The sequence below is a fragment of the Fulmarus glacialis genome, unplaced genomic scaffold, assembly GCF_000690835.1.
Source record: "Fulmarus glacialis isolate BGI_N327 unplaced genomic scaffold, ASM69083v1 scaffold9381, whole genome shotgun sequence".
Taxonomy (NCBI): Eukaryota; Metazoa; Chordata; class Aves; order Procellariiformes; family Procellariidae; genus Fulmarus; species Fulmarus glacialis.
The window spans coordinates 56,874-65,014 of record NW_009190848.1 but is presented as its reverse complement, the minus strand read 5'-3'; positions in this window follow the sequence as shown (position 1 = coordinate 65,014).

Genomic DNA, 8,141 nt, shown 5'->3' with positions numbered 1-8,141 from the left:
TTAGTAATAAGAAGTATGATTTTTTTTTTTTTAATATTAGTAGTTATAGTAGGCTATTCTAGTTTCTGATTTAAATACAATAAATACTTCCTCAAAACTCATATGGGAAAAGTCTATGGTAAGCACTTCAGAAATCTGAAAACCCCAACGTGCGACATTCATATATCCCTTCTCTTCCGCTTCGGCAAGTCTGAAGATTTTTTCTTTTTTTTTCTTTTTCTTAAAATGAATCTATTTCAGATGAGAATGTGGAGTTGCCTAGTGAATTACCTTTATTTAAACTAACAGTATAAGCTGTCACTTCCCTCATTCATCTCATTCATCCCTTTAACAAAGGGGATAAAAGGAGGGGGCAAGTGGGAGTGCTAAGGAGGGATTCCTAGCTACATCACTATGTGCAGGGTAATATTACAGGCTCAAAGCAGAACCACCAGTATCAGCGATACGTTCCTAAACCAACTATGTTAGTTTGAAAAGAGAAAAGCAAACATAAGAGAAAGGAATGTCAATACAGGGGGAAAATGGTGGGCTCCAGTGTAACACACTCAGTGCGTACTCCATAATTGTTTTCCTGTTTGCCAATGGTGATTATCAGGTCTTTTATCTTATATATGCTTCTTGCCACCGCTGGATGCGAGAGACAGAGTGCTGACATAGTGGGACTTGGAGTTTGAACTATCCTTTTCAGGGTATATAACAAAAATCCCCCATGGTCCCTGAGTAAGAAATCTGGCAAATCCCCATGATATTTGTTTTGCTCCCATCCCTGTATGTCAATGTTAGCATGTGACCACTAAGAAAATCAATAAAATGGAAGACGACAACTCAAAATCCTATAAATTGGCAGTGGTGACTGAATAGAAGTATTGAGTGGGTAGGACTTCCATTCTATCTTTCCTAGGCTTTCACCCTCCCACATTCCTCCCTGTGCAGTATTCTTCCAAGATAGAATTATTGGCAGATGTAAAAGTATTAACAAATTATCTACAGCATCAGGACTTTCTCTTGAATATTCTTCTAACACAGGAAATCCTTCTTCCCCTAGGCATGAATAAGTTATAAATAAAACACATATATAAAAAAATCAACATACGTTAAATGCAGTGATTAAACTGGATTAGAGTTTGTGCAATCTTCTGGTAAGCTAGATGTCTTACTTCTGGAAACACAGTTTGTGGCAATGCTGTTCATCAAGTCCTAAAAATGGCGTTATATTGTTGGACCTTAAAGGGCAAGGGGAATACTGATGTTGAAGCCCCTTCTTGATAATTCCGGTGGATCTGTGCTGTGCTTGTTCAGAGATGCTTTCATCCTTACAGCTGTCACTCCACTGTCTCTGGTAATTTTGCCACTGAGGATCTCTTACCCATGGTGATCCATTGGCAGCTTCTCTTCTGTCCATCAACGTATACGTGAATATCACGGTTTAGCCATGGAGCTCTTTCAGTTTTTGATGTTGCATTTTTCTGAGTCGAGGTCAGCTATAGCAATTGCCATGCAAAAGGCAGCAATATGACCACAGTCAGTTTGACTCTTCTTTCTATACAGTGTTCAGGCCTTCAGCGCCAGATGCCTTTGTCGTTGTTTCCAAAGAACTTTGCTCTAATTTCATCGGGAGGGGAATGTTTCTCCCAGATTGTTTTTCTAACCTTCAAAATATTTTGCAATTAATTTATAATTGGCAGGATCTGTACATAGTTTAAAGGTTTAAAATGTTTCAAGTTCTTTAGTTGTAGATTATAAAGACCATGTATTCACTGAAAAATCATTGGAGTGGAAATTTTAGTATCTTTTGGTGCTCTATTAAGTGATGCTGATCAATTGCAAAAGGGACCTGTTTTATTCGCCTCGTGTTCTTTTCCTGGGGAAGAATACAGCCATTCTTATGGCTTACTGTATTGAGAGATAAACGCTTTTCGATGCAGAAATAAGTATAACTGATTTAATCTGTGACTGTATATAGAAATTGATGATATGGAGGAGAACCACCATCCTTCTGTTTCGCTGAATAAAGTTAATGAAATTATTTGCAAGTCCTGATTCAGTTCAAGTGTCTTACTAAATAGTTATGGCTGATCTTATTTGCATTCTGTTACTGATTTAAATGATACAAATGTCACAAATCTTTTGCCAGAATCTTTGTTAGTAAAACTTTTCAATAGTTACAGGATTTCTAAATAACTGTAAAAGTGAGGTGCTTCTTACTGAAATTCTGCCTACGTGAGTAGTACGTTATAGGTGATGCCAAAGGGGGAGAGTAGGAAAATGCCCAGCTAAACTTCTTTTAACCTGTGCCTCTTTGTAACAAAATAATGGTAGTCAGGGTTTCCAAAGAGATGGGGATTTGAAAAGTGAGCATGCCAGCTAATAGCTGTGGTAACAGGCTGAACGTAGTGGAATAATACCAATGTAGTGGCCTCTCAGCGCGTCTCTGCGCCTCAGAGCTCAATAGTGAATGCGCAGCATTGTTCGGCCGTGAAAAGTCTTGGAGCTCTTGGGATGTCAGGGCAGACGGAGGGAAACTGATTTTCAGCTTGCAGCCTCCTTGTAACAGGGCTGGAAGAAGCCTAGGGGCAGTTAGCCATTCCTCCCTGCTCTTTTGCTGTACCAGCTTCACGCTTGTAGGTGGCGAGTCCCCTGCAGGGATCTTGCAGCTCAGCAGTCTGCCCGTGGGAGAAGACAAGAGAGAGGGGAAGGATTTTTTCCCCTCGCCTCTTTGTTTGATGGTTTCACGGTTGAATGTTAAGGGACAGCTTTCCCTGGGGGAAGTTAGAAGGCGACATTTGAATTTAAGGAAAAGCATGGGCATAACAGAAGATAGTTCACTGAGGATTTACAGCTTAATGTTCTTAATTTGATCGCAGGTTTTGGAAGAAAATAAATGTTTTATTGTGTGAGGGTTTTTAAGAATAAACCGAGACTCTGGGTAAGTCGTGAGCATGGCTCTTAAATGCTAAACCATGTACCGAACTACTTTGTAAGTTCCCATGTGTATAGGGTACGGAGTTGAGAAACCTTTGATGTTTTCCCTAAAAACAGGAACAACAAAAGGAATTGTTTTCTAGCACGGCTTGTTGGGAGAACCCTGCAGTTCCACCACAGAGTTAATACATCCTCCCCTCCTCAGCCCCCACCCTCACTCAGTTTAGACCATAGTATTTGCCTCTGTGGCCAAGTTTCTCCAAGTCTGGGCTGTGTGTTTTGGATTTGAGATTTTGATTTGGAGCCCAGCTCTAATATTTAAATAAGGGGGGATTTGCTACTCCTTTCTTGCAGAAAACAAGCAAGTGGAAAACCCAAACAACAAGAAAAATGGCAGGATTGAATGTCCCTATCTGGAAGAAAGATATAGCGCGAAGGAGAAATCTGAGAAAAATAACTCCTTTAGCTGTACTAACAGGATTTAAATAGGAGTCTAAGTTTCTGTTTTCCTTGTCTCTGATCTAAACACTGAGAAAGCTCATCTGAGTTGTTTACTGAATACCGGCAGTTGTTTGGGCCACGTGGATGGATTTAGATCCGTTGTTTATTATAGTTAACAAGCAGTCTGAAAACTGGCCAGTGTCAAAGTGTTTGAAGGCTGCAAAAGAGAAGTAATATGGTACTGACTGTAAAAGTCAGGAAAGCAAAAGGATGGTAGCAGACAGTTGTTTTCTGATGTCTTTTCATGAATGTTTTAAATTTCTCCTACCTTGCTGTAAAACATGTAGTGGTACATTTTTATGAATGAGGTTTCATGCCCCTCTTTTGTTACTCTTTGTTAGGGGTTTTTTTCTTCCGGATTGACAAAAAATCGCATAATTGTGGAATAAATCCAATGGTCAGTAGAAATCTGAAGATTTCACTGACTTTCTTTGTAGGCTGTTAGGAGTGTAAAAAATTCAATTAAAATACCTCTGAATAGGAATGTTAGAGAATTTTAATACTTTGAAGTCCATAGGATTATTTTTCTGTAACTGTTGGTAAAGAAGGCATAGGGGATCTGCAATCTATATAGCTTTAATAAAATTACTGTCTTTCTGGTTCAAATTAAGCATGTTATTGTTCTAAGAAGAAGAAAGTGCAGAGAAAGGCTTATGACTCAGTAAGTCAATCGCTGTTAATTATGCACCAAATGTTCACTCTAAGCAAGTCCAAGCCTCTAATCTGTTTGCTTCTTGCCCTGTAGCTTCTGAAGTGTGACTCTTGGCACTGTTAATCTGGAATACTGATATGTCAATAAGTGTTGCTGGCATTAACACCATCTGTACATGGGTGCAGAGGCTACACTGCTCTGTACACCGACACTGCAGTGATCTCAAATAATCTCAATCCTGCTTTGCTTCTTGCATACAAAAGCTCTAAGGAAAGTATTGCATGTTTGAGACAGGAATTTTGTTGTTCTCAATGGTTTGTCTTCATGAAATAACAGCTAAAAAGTAGTAGGAAGCATTGCACGTGCTGCAGAATGGCCTTAAAGCAACTGAAGGCATTGTGAAGCCACTTCATCACAAACATGGTTCTGTTGGAGTGGCTTTCACAGAGATACCTTAAATCTTGATGACAAGGAAGGGAAGGGAGGGGTAAGGAAGGACCAAACCAAGGTAAGCAGCAGTCTGGGTGTGATAGGATCATCAGCAGAAAATAAAAAATGAAGATTTGGGATGACTGCATTTTTACGGATCTCTTGGTTCTCTGCTGTGACCAGTTATTTTGTCGCCATTTAGCAGTCTTAGTCTTCTTGACCTTATTTATGTAAAATACCATACTTAGCTATAGAAGCAATATAGTGAGAAGAGCTGTGGTATGTTGTACTCCTTTGAACTTGAATACCTGCTTGGTTTCTTTTTATTTATTTTCGTTGAAAGTGCTGTGAGATTTCAAAATACTAATTATTGTATGCTACAAAAATCTGTTGCAGTCATTTATTAAGTCTTGAGTCCTCTAATTGTCATTGAATATGTTCCTATTGAACTGGGATTTTGGAAGAGCTATTAGCTTACTGTTATAATGCCACCTTAAAAATAAGACCTAAAGTTCCCATTAAGCAGGGTGGGCATAAGAAAATGACTGATGACTTGAAATGCCAGAGCCAGTCTGTGGTGGAGCCAGACCATCAGTATGTCTTAATTCCAACCTGGATAGAATTTAAGGATTCTTCTCCCCAAGAGGTAAACATAAATACTGCTTTCTGCAGCTTTTATTTTTATTCAAGAGAGGAAACCCAGAAGAAAGTTTTTATTTTATTATGAATGTGAATATCTGTTAGTATGAGTCTGATGTTACTATTTCAGTTCTGTTTCAAAATTCTAGTTGCTAAACTTTGTGAGGTGCAGAAGAGGTTCCAGTAAGTGTCTCCAGTTCAAAAGCAAACAGGAGAAGTCATTTAGCTGGATTTAAAGAAAAACATCAATTATTTAAAGCTTCTGAAGCGCACTTCTATTTGGTATCTAACAAAGTCAGCTATTCCAGAGAATTGGCTTTTACAAAAAGCGTTTTTTTTCAGGCAGGATTTTCACTGGAAAGGTTTGGAAGTCAACGGAAAATTCAGTGGCAGAAGTGTTAAAAGGAGTTTAAAAGAACTAATCTGTTTGTGCTAGATATTGTGGTTATGAGTTCTTATTAAATTGGAAGAGATGAGTTGTACGAAGATGCCTTCTTTGTAGTCACACAATTAAATTTTTTCACTGTAACTGGTAAGAATGATTCCTAGATGCTATGTTTCCTTCTACTGAAACCATGCATCCCTCTCTAAAGTTTACTTTGCCTACTTTACATTGCTAGCTATGAGGCAGTTAACATTTTTTAATCTTAAAACCATCCCAATGTTCTTGGTAAAGCAACAAGCATCTTGTGCTATGTTGGGGATGTCTAGCCAAGACCTCCAGTGTGCTTGAGCTGCAGTGGGCTTTGAAAGGTTGTGAAGTCCAGCAGCAACTTTAGCTGGGTTAGGTGAAGTTCAAAACTTGCCTTAGCAGTAGTATGTTGGTGTGACAGGACATTTGCTTGGAGCAGTAGACTAGTCCAGGAAGAAGTAGAAACCAGACCTGATGTCCAAGCACTGTTACAGTGATGTAGTGTAGGTTGGAAGGACACAGTGATGTGCCAGCAGCAAGGCCTGATCCTGTATCGTGCTGGGCAGAAAGAAGAGTCCATGTGGATTTTCATTCAGGTCACAGCACTGAAGTTTGAATGTAAAAATACTAAAACATGCAAGCAGTGTCATGTTGAACGCTTACTGTATACTCTTCTTCATTAAATGCCAGTATGGGTAGAGAAGAAAAGGATGCAAAAGCTTTGATTGCATTATCATCTAGGGTATTATTCCTCCATATGCATTCATATCTTCACTGAATTTTCATTTGCTCTGTTTTAGAACAGAATGGAGTGGAATAGAACTGGGCCATCTATTTTAAAAGAGGAGAAAAGCAAGCGTTCAAAATTCACAAGGAGATGGAATATAATCCTTTTAAAAGGCCTATAAATGAGCATTGGATCCATATGCTCTATTTGTGTTGCAGTACATCAGCAGCATGTGATAGCTTGTTCCTTTTGTTAGGTGTCTCTGCAGTACTGTATACAGATTAAATAGCTACTGCATTGCAGAGAGTTATTAATACATTACATTGCACCTTCAGTGAAGATGTCAGTGTGTCCTTAAGCCTGAATATACCCTGTGGTTGAGTTATGGGGTTTTTTTAAGTTTTGCTGAGGATAACTTATTTCTTCAGTAAATCCTTAGCCAATTGGGAATTATAGAATAACATCATTCCTAACCTCCATAAACTCCACTTATTGTTCAAGTTTAGAGAAGTCAAGGCTTTGTTCCAAAATAAAAACAGGTCACCCTTCTCAGCTCCTAATCCTGATGCAGTGAAAATGTGGTCTTATGGCACTGTGCATACAACGGGAGAGAGCAGGAGACGGGGCAGAGAAAGGGATGCGGCTCCTAAAAGATAATGCAGATAAACAAAAGACAAACTCGGGGGATATGAAATGCTAGAAAATGAGGAGAAGTGGGGCAGAAACATTATTTTTCTGGCACATCTGTGTACTGTTTCATTGGCGATGCACATTAGACAGTAAAACAGGAGGCTTTTGAGTTTCTAGTCTCCTGCACTGGCAGCTCTCAGTGCTATGCATGTTTAAAAAGTGATGGGGGGTGAGGGGTTGTTCTTCGGGAAGTCCTCAGGTATGGGGTAAGTTTCTGCTGACTTATACATGGGGATGTAAGGGAGAGCTAAGGTCAAATGTGGATGTGCAGAGATGAAAGAGCAAGGCAGAGCAGAGTAAGGACCTCAGATCTGTTCCCTCTGCCCCCCCGCCCCGTAATGCTCATGAGAGCTCACTGTGCCAGTTCAGACCAGTGGCTGAAGCTCATGCCGCATCGCTGCAGCCTCTGCTTATACCTAGCCTGCTGAAGCAGATGTGGGAAGCTCTCTGTCACTGGCTGCCTCTGGGTCAGTCGTCAGGCTTGATTCGAGCCTTCAGAGTAGGAGGTTTGTCACTGCTAAATGATGAAGCTGCTGGTATTGTTTGTATGTCATAGGACTTCACAGAAGTGACCAAGCAATGCCCTATGGCTGGTTGATGCTCTACAGGTCTGCCCAGGAGTTAGTTAAAACCTCCCTCAGAGGTGATAAAAGCTCCATAGGCAAGGTGGGCACAAGGTGTGAGGAAGCAGAGGTCCAAAGGAGTGAATCATTAGCTCCTGACAGAATTACCTCTGAATGTGGAGCATAGCAAATGTACGGTAAATTTGCCACATTCAGGTTATTTGATTGAGTACCTGGGTGCTGCACTGTGCATGTACTGAGGACGTAGGGACTAGTGTTGGCCATCCTGTGCCTGTGAGCGTGTCCAGGACTTACAGATACGTGGGTTCAGCACTTCTGTCTGAAGTACTGCACAGATCTTGCAAAAAGTGTGCATGTGTATGTATATCTTTTAATGTAAATAGGTAAGTATTAAAAAAAACCCAACCTCAAAAACTACAGGAGAATATATGTGAGAGAGAGCATGTCTCAGTGCTCTCAGATGTGGCAGCATGGCAACAGGTTGTAAACACCTGATCTTTTAGCCGGGTAAATGGGACTTTCACCCCGATAGCTCTGGCGTTCAGATCAAAGTGTTTCACAGCTTTGCAAATGGTCTCAAGGCTG